Source organism: Chiloscyllium plagiosum, unplaced genomic scaffold, assembly GCF_037043375.1.
Source record: "Chiloscyllium plagiosum isolate Xiang-an unplaced genomic scaffold, Cpla_swu_hap1 HiC_scaffold_46, whole genome shotgun sequence".
Classification (NCBI taxonomy): domain Eukaryota; kingdom Metazoa; phylum Chordata; class Chondrichthyes; order Orectolobiformes; family Hemiscylliidae; genus Chiloscyllium; species Chiloscyllium plagiosum.
The window spans coordinates 19,466,582-19,484,940 of NW_028270184.1; the positions used below are offsets into that span (position 1 = coordinate 19,466,582).

An 18,359-nucleotide genomic window follows, 5' to 3' on the forward strand; every position below is an offset into this window, starting at 1 on the left:
CCACACAGACAGTCGCCCGAGGCTGAAATCAAATCTGGGTCCTTGGCGCTGAGGCAGCAGTGCTAACCACTGAACCACCATGCAGCCCTAAAAGTGGTTCATTTTATTTTAAGGGCAGAGGTTCACAAAACCTCTCCTTTTTTTTTACTAAAAGCTGTTCCTTGGCTCAAGGATACTCTGTACTTGATTTTTTTTTTAGACTCTGATCAGTGCTTTGGTAAAGAGATGAAAGGCCTTTTGTTTATCTGTAAACAGACAAGACTTCAGGCCAAAGTGATCATGTTTTAGAAGTGACCTGTATAATGAAAGGTGCTGGTCAGCTCTTTAGCTAGCTGAACTCAGCAGTTTTAATTCAGTTCTGAACTGGGAAGTTCAACAGGCAGCTGTGTGGAAACTCTCTCTTTTCTTTCTTTTGAAAGGGAGTTTGATTATTGGGACTGTTGTGTGCATTCAGAACAGCAAAATTAAGTCTAGCTGGATAGGTTGAGTTCTGTACGGGTTCTTTGTTTTTTGTGTTTCATGGTGTAATGTTTTGAATAAATTTTTGCCTGTTTTAAAATCTAGTAGTCAACCTAGTTATCTTACTCAGGGTAGTTTTCACTTACCGAAACAAATTGCGAAGTTGGGTCTAAGGCTGCCTGCTTAAGAATGTTTTGAGTGGTCTGGTCTAATCCATAACAGTTTGCAACGTAATGTAGTTTAACATGGGTTACTTCACCAATTTCCTCACACAGGGAAGTACCCAGTGCTGCAGACAATCATATAATCCCAGTTCCCAGACCCGGAAACTGAGTGATGCAGCCTGAAGATCCAACCAGAAGTAGGGATGGGAATGAGCATGCAGAGCTGCTCTGTGGCTCCGGTGATGCAAACGGTGAGCCGTTGGTCCTTCTATGATGGTACAGAGGTGCGTGAAATGTCAAGGCTGGGAGCTCAAGTCTCACCTGGAGCAGCTTCTATTGACATGGAGCAGGAAGCATTGATACATCAGGCTCGAGCTTCAACCTTACCTGGAGCAGTTTCTATTGATATAAAGTAGTGAGCATTGGGACATCTGGCTGGGAGCTCCAACCTCAAATGGAGCAGTTTCCATTAACATGGAGCAGGGAGCATTGGGACATCTGGCTGAGGGGGGGGGAAGGGTACCACTATTTTAATCTGAAGCAAAATGATTTTTGGCAGGAAATATATTTGTGGATTGAGGGAGGATCTGTCCCAGGTAAATGTCCAAAAAAGAAAGAAAAAGTATGCAAATATTTAACTCGTTGAGGAGCATCTGAGCATTGGGGAACGGGGCAATGTTTTAGATCTCTGACCTTTCTCTTATGGCTGCTCCGGCACTGAGTTAAATTGCACCAAGGGCTTTTCAATTTGTTTCATGATATTCAGTTTCCTGCAAACTCATTCAGGTCATTAAAGCAAATTAAACCTCCCAAAATTAACAGGAATACCTGATGTTGTGATTAGGCTTGAGTTATGGAGGAGAGTGAAGATGAAAGTTATCAGATCAGTGGTGATGTTGCTGAATAGCTGGGCAGAAAGAAGGTGAATGGAAGCTTCAGGAGGATAGATGAGTTTCCTTTGCCAGTGAAACTCACTGCTTCACTATTTGGAAATGCCAGTGTTGGACTGGGGTGTACAAAGTTAAAATCACACAACACCAGGTTATAGTCCAACAGATTTATTTGGAAGCACTAGCTTTTGAAGCGCTGCTCCTTCATCAGGTGGTTGTGGAGTACACAATTGTAAGACACAGAATTTATGGCAAAAGTTTACAATGTGATGTAATTGGAATTATATATTGAAATATCTTTATTATTTGTTAAGTCTCTCATCCGTTAGAATGACCATGATAGTTTCACTTCTTCCATATGTAAATCACAAAACGTTTTTTAAAAGTTACATTCTCAGGTTCACTGTAACACTTAGTGTCAGCCCAGATAATGTGTTGAAGGTGTTAGCCCCTGTGTTCTGTTGTCTGTGCCATAATGTTTAGACTGATTCTAATCTTTAAAAAATGAGTTAACAGAGTCTTACATGGATTCATGAAGTTTTTGAGCAAAGTACAATGTAACTCTGCAAGTACAAATTCACCCCACAAACATATATATGTATGTGTGCATGTGGATTTTTGTGTGTGTGTGTCTTCTGGGGTGGGGGTTTGTGACTTCTGTGAGAGAGATATATGTGTGAGTGTGAGTGTGAAGGAGTTTAGGTCTTTGAGAAGGTGCATGTGGGAATGCTTGTGTCTGTAGGAGTGTGAGAGTCTGGGATGGGGGTTGTGAGTTCTGTGAGAGTTTGTAGATGCGTGTGAGTGTAAAGGGTTTAGGTCTGTGAGACAGTCTATATGTGAGTATGGGAGTGTGTGTGCCTGTAGGAGCATGTATGAGTGTCTGTGTGCGTGCCTATGTATAGGTGTGTGTATGTGTCTGAATGTGTGTGTGTGTGTGTGTCTGTCTGTCTGTGTGTGCAGGAGTGTGTGTGTGCCTGTGTGTGTATAGTGCAATGGTGGTCACCTGTAGTGTGACATGAACCCAAGGTCTCAGTTGTTACAATGAATCTGAGAATGTAACTTTTAAAATAGATTTTGTGATTTACATATGAAAGAAGAGAAACTATCATGGTCATTCTAACAGGTGAAAGACTTAACAAACAATCAAGATATTTTTCAATGTATAATTTCAGTTAAATCATACTGTAAACATTTGCTATAAAGTCTGTGTCTTACAATTGTGTACTCCACAACCACATGATGAAGGAGCAGCGCTCCGAAAGCTAGTACTTGCAAATAAACCTGTTGGACTATAACCTGGTGTTTGTGATTTTTAACTGCTTCACTAAGTGGGGCCCATTGAAGTGAAGCAGTGATGGTGATTATCTTTACTGGTTGTTCATCTTATGATGGTTCCTATTATTGCCCCCTCCATGATTGCTATGAAACCCTCTCGCTAATTTAAACCTGCAACACAGAAATGATTTAACCCGTGCTGCAATCTATTAAAATTTGGGAGGCAAAGAAGTACAAAAAAAAAGCCATCTTTCTTAAGGGGGAGATGTTCTGAAGGTGTAAGGAGTACTGTACGTTTAAAGTGACTATTTAAAATAGAAAAAAAATTCAGAACTTTATTCTTTACTTCTAACCCCTATAACATGAACTGACAACTATTTACAACGCCTTTCTCTAATCTATCTTTTACTTTTTCTTCTACAATACTGGTCCAATGAAACCTCTGATTAAGACTTACCAAAAATTTCATATTTCAAAACCAGCCGGCTGTTGAATCTTCTCTTTGTATCTTCATCTGTTTTCTTTACTTCTTCAGGATTTCAGTTTCACAGGTCAATGATAAACCTTTAAGAGAGCTATTCTCTGGGCAATCTGCATTTGGTGGTGGTTTGGCAGTTCTCCCCTAACTATACAATTTTTCCAGTCTTATACCCCAAAGCATTGGATTTTTTTTTGGCTTTAATATTATCAAAATACTGAATTCAAACTTGATTGGTGATTAGTATCGTGGAGTACACTTTAAACTGATTGGCCAAATTTGAATTTGTTTTTCTGTCTCATTGCAACCCAGGTACTGCTATCTGCTAGACCAAATGTTACATTGTAAATTCTCGAATACTCTGTGTGCTTCCAAAGTCCTTCAGCTCTCTTAAACGTACAGTACTCCTTACACCTTCAGAACATCTCCCCCTTAAGAAAGATGGCTTTTTTTTTGTGTTCTTTAAAGATATTACTAAAACATACAGACATCTTTAATCTAAGTTAACCTTAACTTCTTCCCATAAATATAACTTTGGATGACTACAAATGTCATCTAAATTTATCAGATAAATCCACGATAACGCATCTGGTATCATATTCTTATGACCTGTTACATGCACGATATGTAAATTAAAAGTTTGTAACGTAAGACTCCAACAAATAGTCTTATATTCTTGTCCTTAAAGTGTTCTAAGAACGTAAGAGGATTGTGATCCATGTACACAACCATCTCCGATACATTGTTCATGACATACACGTTAAAATGTTGTAAGGCCAGTACCAAAGTCAATAGTTATTTTTCGATTGTAGAGTATTTCCTCGGGTGGATGTTGAGTTCTTCGAAAAGTAACCAGCGGGCAGTTCAATCCAATCCTCATCTTCCAGTAGCAATACAGCTCCAACTCTTCTGTCACTAGCATCGGCAGCAACTTTAAAAGGTTTTAAAAAGTTTGATGTAGTTAAAACTGGTGCGGTGGTTAATATTGCTTTCAAATGGTTGAATGCCTCTTGGCATTATTCTGTCCACCAAAACATTATGTTCTTCTTCAGTAAATCGGTTAATGATGCCACTACACTGCTGACATTTGAAACAAACTCCGGAGAGAATTTGCTGAATCCTAAGAATTGAAACGCCTCTTTCTTCGAGATTGGTCATGGAAATTCCTTGTTGGCCTTTGTCTTTGCATTCCGTGGGGTCAACCTTTCATGACCGATGTTATGTCCCAAGAGTATCACCTCTGCTTTCACAAATTCACTTTTGTTTAAGTTTATTACCAGTTTTGACTCAATGAGCTCTGCCATCTGTGCCATGTGACCTTTTCAGGATTTATTCAAGGCCCTTACTCAAGGTCAAACTGACTGCGCAGTATTAACCCAACCACAACTTTGCTCATGAGTCTTTGGAATGTGGTGGGAGCATTCTTCATTCCAAAGGGCATCCCTTTCAATTGATATAGCCCATCTGAGGTTACAAACACAGAAATTTCTTTCGCAGTCTCTGATAAAGGTACCTGCCAGTAACCACGCAGTAAATCCAACTTGGTGATGTAACTGGCTTGTCTGATTTTCTCCATACAGTCCTCCAATATTGGAATTGCATATGAATCTGATTTTGTAATGGCGTTGATCTTCTGATAATCCATGCAGAACCATTGAGTCCAATCCAGTTTGAGAACTAAGACGATCAGCGAACTCCACTCACTCTGGCTTGGTTTGATGATATCCTCACTGAGCATGGCCTCCACCTCCTTCTGGATCTGTCTGGCTTTGAAAGGATAAAGCCAATATGGGTGTTGTTTTACTGGAGCAGTATTCCCTACATCTACTTCCTGTACAATACCATTAGTCCTCCTCAACTGATTCTTACATATGTCCTGATACTGCAGTAACAAATTTTTCAACTGTGTTCTATACTCCTGAGACAGATAGCTTACTAATTTATCCCACTTCTCAAGGACATCTTTATTTCTAAATCTATTTTGAGGCACATCAAAATCCACATCATCTGGATTTGATTCCTCACTCTGTGTGGCAGTAATTAACACCTGTTTCTCCAGTTCTTTCTGTCTAGTGCAATACAGTTTCAACATGTTCACATGACACACCCGTTACCTTTCTTTTCTATCTAGCATCTTTACTAGATAATTCACCTTTTTCTCAATATTGATAGGGACCACTAAGTCTGGCTTTGAAGGGATCTCCTATCACTGGTTATGTACTAACATGTCGTTCCCTCGGGAAAATGTCCGAGTCTCAAAGCTTTTATCTGCCATCTGCTTCATTCTATATTATGCCCTCCTAAGGTGCTGTTTAGCCAACTCACCTATTCTATTTAATCTCTCCCTCACCTCCAGTATATAAGCTAAATGTGAGATCTCCAACTTTGGTCCTGTCAAGTTTTCTTTAATTAATTTTAAAGGGCATCTCACTGCATGCCTGAACATTAACTTGAAAGGAGTGTACTAACTAGACTCATTTGGGGCATCTCTAATGACAAACAATACGACTGGGACATCTTTATCCCAATCATTCATGTCAACCTGACATTATGCCCTCAACATGGTCTTCAAGATCTGATGCCACCTTTCTAACGCTCCCTGGGATTCAGGATGATACACACTGAATTTAAAGTGCCATATACCAAAACTATCCATAACCTGCTTAAACAGCCTAGCAGTAAAATTTGACTCTTGCTTTGACTGAATCTCTCTGGATAGCCCATACCTTGTTAAGAAAGCTACTAGCCCCTCTACACCTTTTTTTGCCTTGATACTAAGTAGTGGAATTGCCTCCATAAATTTGGTAGACACTTCCATTATGGTTAACAAGTACTGATTTCCACTTTTAGTTCTCAGGAGGGGACCTACACAATCAATTATAACTCATGTGAAAGGTTCTTCAAGTGTGGGAATTAGCAACAAAGGTGCTGGTTTTATTACCGTCTATGGCTTATTATTATTTGGCATCTATGACATGTATGGCAAAAGTTAACCACATCCTTGTGCATTCCAGACCAATAATAATGGTTTTGTACCTTAGCCTGAGTCTTTCGTGCCATTAGGTGACCTCCTACAGTTAGTTCATGTGCTACTGTAACATCACCTGTCTGAATGCTGCCAGCAACACAATCTGGTGTACTTCGGCCCATTTCTCCCCTGCGCTAATCTGCTGTGATCTCCATTTCCATTTTAGGATTCTGTCTTTCACATAATAACACTTTTGAGTATTCTCTTGCCTTCTTTTCAGAGTATGCATCCACATATATATGTTTTATTATCTTGTCTTGCTGTTGCAAGTCTCTGAGCCTTTCAGGACTAGACAATTCTGTCTGATCTGGATACCAGGATATCTCTGCTTTAACTCCTCAATTTCTTGGGCTTCCTTGGGCTTCTCCACAACAAGGTGCATCACTCTCACCTTGGATCCTGTCAAACGATTTCCAAGAACAAACTGAATTCCTGGAACTGGCACTCTATCAATCACTTCCATTGTAACTTTCCCAGTCTTGATTTGGCACTCCAACCTGATCTTACATAGCGTGTCGTAGATAATCACCAGGAGACGCAGAGATTTCTTCAAGAAGATGATCTTTTATTTGCAAACAAAAGCTGTGACAACCAGGATGTGAATTCTTGATTGCCCCTGAAACTTGGAGTCCATTTTTTTATATACCTTTTTGTTATCATGTTTCTCCAGGCTGATCAGTATGTCCAATTGTGTTAGTCAGGGCTATCTTACTACAGACATGCCCCAAACCAATGATGTTAGTTCATGTTATCTCTCTACTTCTGCCACTATGGTATTTCCTACTTCAAACTTAGTTCTACCCCATTATACCATGACTAGATATTTACGATCACATCTGCCACTAAGGTCTTCAACCTCAGGCTAACTCTGCTAACTGCTGATTAGATATTTGCTGTCACATCCTGCCACAATGGTCTTTTGCCCAAGGTTGACTTTACTGATTACTGATTGGATATCTGTTATTTCATCCTGCCACTATGGTCTTTTGCGCCAGGCTGACTCTACTAATTGATCTAGCACTCCAATGTAGCATTCCATTGATCCTTTGATGTAGTATTTTGATTAATGTAACATTTCTTTACCCAGAGAGTGGTGGGGACATGGAATGCACTGCCTGTGGGAGTGGCAGAGTCAGAATCATTGGCGACCTTTAAGCGGCAATTGGATAGGTACATGGATGGGTGCTTAAGCTAGGACAAATGTTCGGCACAACATCGTGGGCCGAAGGGCCTGTTCTGTGCTGTATTGTTCTATGTTCTATGTTCTATTTCACACACCCCTTGTAACATTCCACCAGTGGTCTTTATGCTTTAACCCTTCACATGCCCTGATGGTCTTTATTTTCAATAGGTGGAATGCTAAATTTCCGTCCATCTATTCCCCCAAACTACCACACTCTTGGGTAAAATCAGAAAGAGCGGATATTAGCTCATCCCTTCCTGGCAGCAGTTGGTTAGATCCTTTATCTCTAAAAATGATAACTTCTTGTCTTTCACCTCTTGTTCTTTCTAAGTAAACTTTACCCACAGAGGCAAATTCTTTATGGAGATCAGGTGATAACTCCATACTCAGCCCCTGCCTAGGCTGTGCACTGTCTTGCAGCTCCTTGGCTCTTCTTAGGGTCTCCTTTACTACCTTCACGAATGCCACTGGCTTAGCTTCTTTTCCCACATCTTCTCCCATAGCGCCTTTCTTTAATGACCAGCACTGTGACTTTACATGTCACACTTTACCACAGTGGAAACACCTGAGGCCTTTCACTTCCTTTCCATCCTCTTGAGCTTCTTTTTTAACCTGTGGTAAACCCTTACCAGTGTTCTCTACTCTTGATTTTGTAGTGTAAGATGTCCCCTTCTCCCAACTTCTATCCCTTACGGGACGAAATTCTGGCCGGAAGCTTGTGTTATGCACCAACATGTATTCATCTGTTAATTCTGTTGCCCTTCTCATTTCCTGAAATTTCTGTTCCTCCACGTGAATTCTTACCATCTCTGGAAGTGAGTTTTTAAACTCCACCAGCAGAATAATCTCTCGTAAAGCCTGAAAAGTCCTACCTACTTTCAAAGCATGCACCTGTCAAAATGACGATGTTTAATTCTTTTGAACTCAATGTAAGTCTGACCTGGTTCCTTCTTGATGTTTCTGAACCACTGTCTGTATGTGTCTGGTACCAATTTATAATTCAAATAGCCTGTTTTACCTCTTCATAATCTCTTGACTTCTCATCTGACAGTGTGACAAATACCTCACTAGTTCTGCCTACCAGTTTAGTCTGCACTAGCATTACCCATAAATCCTTGGACCACTCCACCTACCTTGTCAATTTTTCAAAGAAATAAAGATGGCTGCAGCATCTTTCTCCTCAAAGTGTGGCAGAGTTTTGACATATTTGTATCTCGCTTTCTCTCTCTCACCCTTTCTTCTCTCTCTCTTTGCTCAGCTAAGAATCTTCTCTCTCTATCTTTTCCTCTCTCTCTCTCTTTCCTTTCTCCCTTTGTTTATCTGCTAACTCCATTTTCCTCAATTGTAATTTAAGTTTTTATACCTCTACTGCACTCGGCTCTTTCTCCGACACACCTAAGTATTTGAGTGATTCCCTTACAATTTCAGGTTTACTTTTGTCCTTGGTTAAACCCAAATCTAACTTATTTGCAAATTCTAAAACTCTGGCCATTGTTTTTTCCTTCTATGTTCTCTTAGCAAATTTGAGAATCATCTTCAATTCCCAGAACTGCTTTAGCAATATGAAGAGCCGTTTCTCTCACTTCCAATTTAATGAATGACAATTCACTGACATTAAACAAATTGTCTCACCTACATTCTATTTAAAGATCTAGGACGCTAACCTGCAAGTGTTTAAATCTGCTGAGATTTTTCATACTCTCAAATCTATTCAAATTTTTCTAACCCAACTAAATCCAGATGACAAGCTCCCAAACTGTTATGGAGAAAGTGAGGTCTGCAGATGCTGGAGATCAGAGCTGAAAATGTGTTGCTGGAAAAGCGCAGCAGGTCAGGCAGCATCCAGGGAACAGGAGAATCGACGTTTCGGGCATAAGCCCTTCTTCAGGACTGAGGAAAGTTTGTCCAGCAGGCTAAGATAAAAGGTAGGGAGGAGGGACTTGGGGGAGGGGCGTCGGAAATGCGATAGGTGGAAAGAGGTCAAGGTGAGGGTGATAGGTCAGACTGGGGTGGGGGCGGAGAGGTCAGGAAGAAGATTGCAGGTTATGAAGGCGGTGCTGAGTTCGATGGATTTGACTGAGACAAGGTGGGGGAGGGGAAATTAGGAAACTGGTGAAATCCGAGTTCATCCCTTGTGGTTGGAGGGTTCCTAGGCGGAAGATGAGACGCTCTTCCTCCAACCGTCGTGTTGTTGTGGTCTGGCGATGGAGGAGTCCAGAGACCTGCATATCCTTGGTGGAGTGGGAGGGGGAGTTGAAGTGTTGAGCCACAGGGTGGTTGGGTTGGTTGGTCCGGGTGTCCCAGAGGTATTCTCTGAAACGCTCCGCAAGTAAGCGGCCTGTCTCCCCAATATAGAGGAGGCCACATCGGGTGCAGAGGATGCAATAGATGATGTATCTCTGGACTCCTCCATCGCCAGACCACAACAACACGACGGTTGGAGGAAGAGCGTCTCATCTTCCGCCTAGGAACCCTCCAACCACAAGGGATGAACTCGGATTTCACCAGTTTCCTAATTTCCCCTCCCCCACCTTGTCTCAGTCAAATCCATCGAACTCAGCACCGCCTTCATAACCTGCAATCTTCTTCCTGACCTCTCCGCCCCCACCCCAGTCTGACCTATCACCCTCACCTTGACCTCTTTCCACCTATCGCATTTCCGACGCCCCTCCCCCAAGTCCCTCCTCCCTACCTTTTATCTTAGCCTGCTGGACAAACTTTCCTCAGTCCTGAAGAAGGGCTTATGCCCGAAACGTCGATTCTCCTGTTCCCTGGATGCTGCCTGACCTGCTGCGCTTTTCCAGCAACACATTTTCAGCCCCAAACTGTTATGACATGGTTTAACAACCTGGCCCCACTAACTTAAACCTACAACAAAGAAATGATTTAACCTGTGTTGTAATCTGTTAAAATTCAAGAGGCAAAGAACTATCCCAAAGGTCACTATTTAAAGTACAAAAAATTTAAAATTTTATTCTTTAAAATTTGGAAGTGACAGGGTTGTACTGGGTTGTACATAGTTAATTATTACGCAACACAAGGTTGTGTGCTTCCAAATAACCCTTTGGACTATAATCTGGTGTTGTGTGATTTTTAACTTATTCCTTCAAGTCTAATATAAAATATGAACTAACAACTATTTACAACTCCTTTCTCTAACCTATCTTTTTCTTTCCCTTCTACCCCTGATTAAGATTTACCAAAAAATTCAAATTTCAAAACCAGCCAACTGTCTAATTTTCTCTTTGTATCTTCCTCTGTCTTCTTTTCTTCTTCTTATGTCTTCTTTTCTTCTTCTTATGGATTTCTGTTTCACAGGTCATTGATAGATAAAGGTATTTCAAGAAAGCTATTCTCCGGGCAGTTTGCATTTGTTGGCAGTTTGTCAGTTCTATCCTAACTGTTCAATTTTTCCTGGTCATTTCATTTCATTGGTTTTAATATTGTCAAAATACTAAATTCAAACATGATTGGAGGTTAGTGTCTTGGGGCATAATTTAAACTGATTGGTTGAATTTGAATTTCTTTTTGTCTCATAGCAACCCAGGTATTGTGAGCTGCTGGACCAAATGTTACATTGTAAATTCTCAAATACTCTGTGTGCTTGCTAAATCCTTCAACTCTATTCAAGGTACAGTACCTCTTACACCTTCATAACAGTGTTAACATCACAACTCTGCAGTATGCAAACATGACTCATGTGTGGGGCAAGTGGAACAATGGATACTATGTTTGATTATGGACCTGTCGGTTGTAGGCTCAACTTCTACCTGGCTCAAGAGCAATGCAGACCTTTATTACACTTACAAACTCATCGTCCTGAAGCCAAGATGAGATTTGAATTCCTTATCTACAGGAATGAGCATCTTTCCTTACCAACAATTCCACAATTTTATGTCTGTATCAGAATGTTTGCATTGCTGGGGTGTCAGAACTATTGATATGAACCCATATCCACCTTCAACCTATTGTCCACTTACATGGATTCTCAACTGCCAAGATTTACTGGAGGCAATATTTCAATTGATTGTGTCGCAATAATGTTGTTAGAGTGGTTTTCCTTCAGGGAATTGGTGTGGGCATAAAAATACTGAAATGATCACTACAATTCCACTGAGTAGTTAAAAAGAATTGTTTTGGTCATGAGAAGCATCTTGCAAAGCAATTTTTTTATCCTCTTTCCAAGGTGGTTTTCCTCAATTCCTCTCAAAAATTATGAGTTTCTGAACACTTATAAGGCATAATATATGAAATAATTCCATCATGTTTAATGCTTTGGGGATTATTTACGGTGCTTATTAATGTATTGAGCAATGTCTCTGATCAATGAATGTTACTAAGAACATCAGAATCAATCTCACAGCACTGTCAGAGGAAGGGAAGCAGAAATAGTCCCACAAGGTGCTCATGGGCACCTTTCCATTTCCCAAAACCACAACCCAATCATTGTGGCTCCTGGGAATGGAAAGGAAACAAAAAAGATAGCCCAGTCTCAGCTTTGTGAATCTTTAGTAACTCTTTGGGAAGGGGAATCAGAGGAGAATGAATGGTGAACTATCCAACTGAGCAGAGACAGTCAAGGCACCTTCCCCTTCTTTAAGAGGTTAGGACATTGACTCTGATGTTCTCTGAGATATTAATTGAGCTGAGACATTGAAAGGATTCCCGTCAGAGCTGATCTGCTTTTGCTGTTGTCACTGTCAGGAACAATAAAACCTGGGCCATGCCAAATCTCAACCACAAGCCTTATTTGTCCCATTTCAGACTTCGACACCAAGGTCTGGTGACTGCAAAGTATCACAAAGCTAGTCCCTCTTTTTTTGAAAAGCTGTTCCTTGGCTCAAGGATACTCTGCCCTTGATTCTTTTTCAGACAAGCTAATAAACCAGGCCGGGCACCGATCAGTTTGGTTTAGTTCTGAGATGAAAAGGATTTTGAGAGGCCTTTTATTTATATGTAAACAGATGAGACTTCAGGCCAACCTGTACAATGAAAGGGGAGTGGTCAGCTCTATAGCTGAGCAGTTGAGTTTAGTCCTGAACTGGTGAGGACTTTAACAGTGAGCTATGTGGAAACTCTCTCTCTCTTGTTTTCTACCTTTAACTTTAACCTGTAAGCACGCGTTCCATTTATACTGGTTTTTAAAGTGAGTTTGTTTATTGGTACTGTTCTGTATATTCGGAACAGCATAATTAAGTCTCGTTTGGATAGACTGAGTTCTGTGGGGGTTCTTTATTCTGTTCTTTGTGTTTCATTGTGTAATTTTGTGAATCATTTTTTGTCTGTTTCAAAATCTAGTAGTTAACCTAGCTAACTTACTCCAGGTAATTTTCACTGTACACTTACTGAATCAAATTGAAAAGTTTTGGTCTGGGCTGCCTGCTTAAGAATGTTTTGAGTGGTCTGGCCTAGTCCATAACAAAATAAAGAAGAAAGTTTAGTCCATTCCGCTGTGTGTGTTCCTCCCCAATTTAACCACTGAGCTACGCAAGCAGTGCTGTGTGCTGTGAGAGAAGGGTTCTCATGCATTAGAAACTATAATGAAATAGATGATCTGATAGCCTGTGTATTATAAACCAAGGCCTAACAAAACCAAGACAGAGCTGAGGGGATCATGTGCAGATGGATGGGAGAATGCAATGCTGAGTCAGACAGTGTTCACGGTGATATAAACAGAGATCTTCCCTGGTAGTCTAGTCATTAGGATTCAGTGCTGTCACAGTCATGGCCTGCAAATTGTTAACATTTGTAGTAATCAATATGAAGTGCTGCCTTATCTTTAGAAGTGGAATTATGTTGTGGACATAACACATAAGTTGTAAAATTAAGAGAAATTAAACTGATTCTTTGTGAATCCAATACTTGGGCAGAAACACCACCATGTAAACTCTTAGATTATTATTAAAATCCAATATTGAAGCCAGTCAGGATTTTCACAAAACTACAAAAGGAGAGGCAGCGCTGGAAGATACTGGACTGAAGGAGGTGAATGTTCATGCTTTCTCCCCACACCCCTTGATCCCTTCTGTCCTCAGAACAAGTGCAGAAGCAAAATACTGGATTTCTAATATGAAAAACAAAAATGCTGGAAATAGTCAGCAAGTCTGTAGTTTCTGAAAATGTGATAGAGGTCAATGTCATCAGAACCTGATCATCTTTACTTTGTATTCACAATAACTAATGTCCAAACCACAACTCATTCCAACACATTTCTTTGTCTCAACATCTCTATTGCTACACTTTTTTATTTTGCCATGTGAAACCTTTTGTCAATTAATTGGGAACTGACAGGACAGTCATTTCAACCTGGGTGCGATGAAACATTTTAGAAACGTCGTACCAGAAGTGCCACTTGAAGAAATGTGGGTATCATTCAGGAAAGCTAAAACGGAATTGTTCACAGAAAATTGTGGTGAACTGTCTCTAGAAGCTTTTTGATGAGGTGAGGAATGTTGATGATGATAATACAAACGATAGCATGAACGTAGATTGGCAAAAAGTATTTGGTAAAAGTTCTGTAAGAGCCCTGTGAGCGCAACCGAGTTCTGAAGGAATAAAAGGGAGAGTAACAACATTGATCATAAATTGGCTGCTTGAAAGAATATAGAGTCGTCATTAAAAGTTGTCTTTTGAACTGGAGGAAGGTTTACAGAGACGTTTGGTTGACGCTTGAGGTGTGGACGTTCCGGATAAGCTAGTTCACCCTGAGAACATCCTCGGAATGGGCGAAAGTGAGTACTGCAGATGAGTCAAGATTAGATGGTGCTGGAAAAGCACAGCCGGTCAGGCAGCATCCGAGGAGCAGGAAAGCTCCTGAAATCCTGATGATGGGCTTTTGCCCGAAACGTCGATTTTCCTGCTTCTTGGATGCTGCCTGACCGGCCGTGCTTTTCCAGCACCACTCTAATCTTGACTACATTCTCTGAATGGTCAGGGCACCCAACCGCCGCTCAGTCTCACTGAATGGTTGGAGGACCAGCGGCTGCAGCGTGGTCCTCCAGGCCCGCCCCTTGCTCTCCGTTCAACGTTACGAAACAGCGTAACGGTGTTAGAGCATGGTCACAGCTCACGTACTGTGAGAATGCGTTTGGCGAGTGATGGCTGGAAAGAAACGTTGCTGTATCCTATCGATAGGCGGTGTGTGAAGTTTAAAGGGGCGGGCAGTGCATGGAGCTACATCCCTGATTGTAGGTTTCATGGTTGATCAATGGAGGGCTCTAGCCCCAAACATGGCGTTTCCGGGGTCGCGATTTAAGCCGCAGGCTCCTTCCCAGATACATGTCCCGGTCAACGGTCGCGATTCTCGGTTTAGTTTCAGCAAACCTATAAAGATGTTTTCTTCTTTCCTATATACTATGTCGCTTTTGTCAGAACATTCAACAATTTGAGAACTGAATCGAAAGCGAGAGACGGCAGCCAGACAAGAAGCTTCCAAAATCACGCTGCCTCTTGTTGACCTTCTTGACCTGCTACAGGCCGTGTGGTGAAGCCGCCCCCAAATTGATGGTCACTGCGGAGTTACAGGATTTTTATCCAGTAGTGAAAGGTAATGCTGATATCTGGGTCAGTTACAATCATTTTGTTTTAATTTGCTACCCTTAACAGAATAGAAACGTAGAAGATAGGAACGGGAGTAGGTTGTTGTGGTGTTCAATCCTGCTCTGTTATTCAGTATGATCATGGCTGATCGTACTACTCAGTAACCCGCTACAACTTTAGACCCATACCTTTTTATCCCTTTAGCCCTCCGAACTATATATATCTTGGAAACATTCAATATTTTGGCCTTAACTGCTTTCTGTGGCAGCAAATTCTCTCCCCCCCCCCCCCCCCAACTATATGATAGCATCCTTCCTGCATTTACCTTGTTAGTCCTGTATTCGTTTCTGTGAGACCTTACTTCATTCTTGTGAACTCAAGTGAATTTCATCCGAGCCAGTACATTCTGTCCTCATACGTCACTCCTGCCAACCCAGGAATCACTCTGTTAAGCCTTTGCTGTGTAGTCTTCAGAACCAGAACCAGAACATTCTTCATCAGATAAGTATTCCAAACCTGCACACAACACTCCAAGTGTGGTCTCACCAACATCCGGTACAATTTAAGCAAGACATCTCTGCTCTTGTACTCAAAACCTCTCGCTACAAAGGCCAGCATACTATTTACATCCTTCACTTCCTACTGCACCTGCATACATACTTTGAGCAACTTGTGTACATGGGAACCAGGTCTCATTTCCCTTTCGTAAATCCATGCTGACTGAGTCTGTTCAATCCTGTCAGTGTTTTCCAGTGTGAGGCTAACCGGTCTATCATTCCATGTTTTCTCTCTGCCTCCTTTTTTAAATAGTAGGGTTACATTAGCTATGCTCTAATCCATAGAAACTGTTCCAGTTCTGAAGGGTCATCACTGATGCTGTGCCCTTGGTTTCTAGTATCTCATACTAGTTTAAACATCTTCTCCACGTTGACTCTAACTAGGCGTCTTATATTCTGTTAATCTCAATCACATAGAGTAATTGAGTCAGCATGGAAACACACCCCACAGTCCAACCAGTCCATGCCAACCATGTTCCAAACCTAAAGTAGTTCAAATTACACTTGGCCCCTATCTTGCTAAACTGTTCCTATTCATGTACTAATCCAAATGTCTTTTAAAGGTTGTGACTGTACCCACATACACCACTTTCTCTGGAGGTTCATTCCATATATGAAACACTCTGTCTTGGGGAAAATAAAAGGTTGCTCCTCATGTCTTTTTTTGAGCCTTTCTCCTCTCATCGTTAAAAATATGCCCCCTAGTCTTGAAATCCACACCCTTGGAAAAGGACACTTGCAATTGATCTTATCTATACTCCTTAGGATTTTATAAACCTCTTTCAGGTTAACCTCAACCTCCTACCCTCCTGTGAAAGAAGTCCCCGCATATCCAGCCTCTCCTTATAACTCAATCCTTCCTTTCCCAGAAACATCCTGGCAAATCTCTTCTGAACTCTCTCTAGCTTAACAAGATTCTCCCTATAACAGGGCGATGAAAACTGGAAATGGTATTCCAGAAGAAGCCTCAGCATCATTCTGGACAACCTCAGCATGATTTCCCAACTCCAACAGAAAAGGTCTGAGCAATGAGGGTAAGCATATTAAAAGCCACCTTAACCACCCTGTCTACTTGTGACATCAACTTCTAAGTACAAGTCATGGAATCCCTAAGTGTCTTTGTTCTACAGCACTATCCAAGGCTGTACTTTTATTGTTTTGTTACCAAAATGGAGAAACTTCCACTGGGCAAATGAAAGTCCACCTGACTCTCCTCTGCCCAAAGACCCAATTGATCAGTATCTCTTTGTAATTGTAAATAACCTTCACTATCCATTATACCACCAATTTTGGTGTCATCTGCAAATTGACTAACCATGCCTTCTATAATCTAATCTAAATCATTTATATAAACAACAAAAAAAATCAGACTCCACACCGATCCCAGTGGAAGACCGCTGGTCACTGGGTTCCAGTCCAAAACACAACCCTCCACCACCACATCCAGTCTTGTGTTCTTAAGCAAATTTTACATCCAACTGGCAAGCTCACACTGAATCCCATGTGACCTAACTTTACTAATTAGTCTATGATACGGAACCTTGTCAAAGATTTTTCTAAAGTTCAATTAAACAATGTCTGCTGTTCTGGCCTCATTCAATCTTCTTGTCTACTCACAAAACCATGCTGACAATCCCAAATCATTCCTTGCCTCTCTAAATGCTATCTTTCACAATCTCCTCCAACAACTTGCCCACAACCAAAATCAGACTCCTAGGTCTACAGTTCCCAGGCTTCTCCCTGCATTCCTTCTTTGACAAAGGGAGAACATTAATCACTGTCCAGTCATTGGGAACCTCACCCGAATTTATAGATGACACAAATGTTTCTGCAAAAGGCATTGCAATTTCCTCCCTTACTTTCCACAATGCCCTGGGGTACACTTCATCAGGCACCACAGATATATCAATTGTTATATAATCCTTCTTCTCTCACCTTAATATTCCCTTTAGTTTTGGATTCCCCTATCGAGGGAAAAGACCTTTGTTATGCACCTTATCTATGCCCCTCATTAGTTTATAAACCTCTATCAAGCCGCCCCTCATCCTCCAACGCTCCAGTGAAAGAAGTGCCAGCCTGTCCACTCTCTCCTTGTAAATCAAACTCTCCATCCTGGGAACACAACAACTCTAAATGTAGCATGAAGCCACACAGAAGAAAGTCAATCCAGCCACTAAAAATATTACCTCATCTTTGTTTCGTTCGTCCTTGGTTCAAATAGTTTGGCAACAGGAACTGCCCAGCTTCATAAATGGACAGTGAACATTTGGGCTTGCTTTCTCCACAGGAAAAGATGACAGAAAATATTCATGTAATATCTCCCCCATTTACTGAGTTTCAATTGCAAAGATAACCTCCTTGATCCTTAAGGTGGCCAGCTGCTCTCTTCTTTATATGTGTGTAGAATCTCTTTGGATTATTCTTAGCCTTGACAGATTAGGTTATTTTACATCACTCTTTGTCTTCCTGATCTCCCTCTTTGTCTTGAAAATGTGTTGCTGGAAAAGCGCAGCAGGTCAGGCAGCATCCAAGGAACAGGAGAATCGACGTTTCGGGCATAAGCCCTTCTTCAGGAAGAAGGGCTTATGCCCGAAACGTCGATTCTCCTGTTCCTTGGATGCTGCCTGACCTGCTGCGCTTTTCCAGCAACATATTTTCAGCTCTGATCTCCAGCATCTGCAGTCCTCACTTTCTCCTCCCTCCTTTGTCTTCCTGATCTCCATTTTAAGAAAGCCCTGACAAGAAATTCATTTGAACCCAGCTGTCTTTATCTAAAATGATTCTTT

General features: G+C 41.2%; 1 protein-coding gene and 1 long non-coding RNA gene across 4 annotated transcripts in view; one reads left to right on the plus strand and one right to left on the minus strand.

Moving 5' to 3' along the window:
- The window catches only part of LOC122543966 (uncharacterized), a 199,269-nt gene that overhangs the window by 143,376 nt on the left and 37,534 nt on the right, over positions 1 to 18,359 (minus strand).
- LOC122543967 (uncharacterized) overlaps positions 14,508 to 18,359 on the plus strand; it is a 29,709-nt gene continuing 25,857 nt past the window's right edge. For 2 of the 4 annotated variants that reach the window (XR_006310222.2, XR_015754598.1), the window contains exons 1-2: positions 14,509 to 14,664; positions 14,849 to 15,023. This is a non-coding gene — a long non-coding RNA (uncharacterized LOC122543967). Of the gene's footprint in view, positions 14,665 to 14,848; positions 15,024 to 16,503; positions 16,608 to 18,359 lie in introns of all 4 variants that reach the window. The other 2 variants (XR_015754599.1, XR_015754597.1) reach the window with 2 other exon arrangements.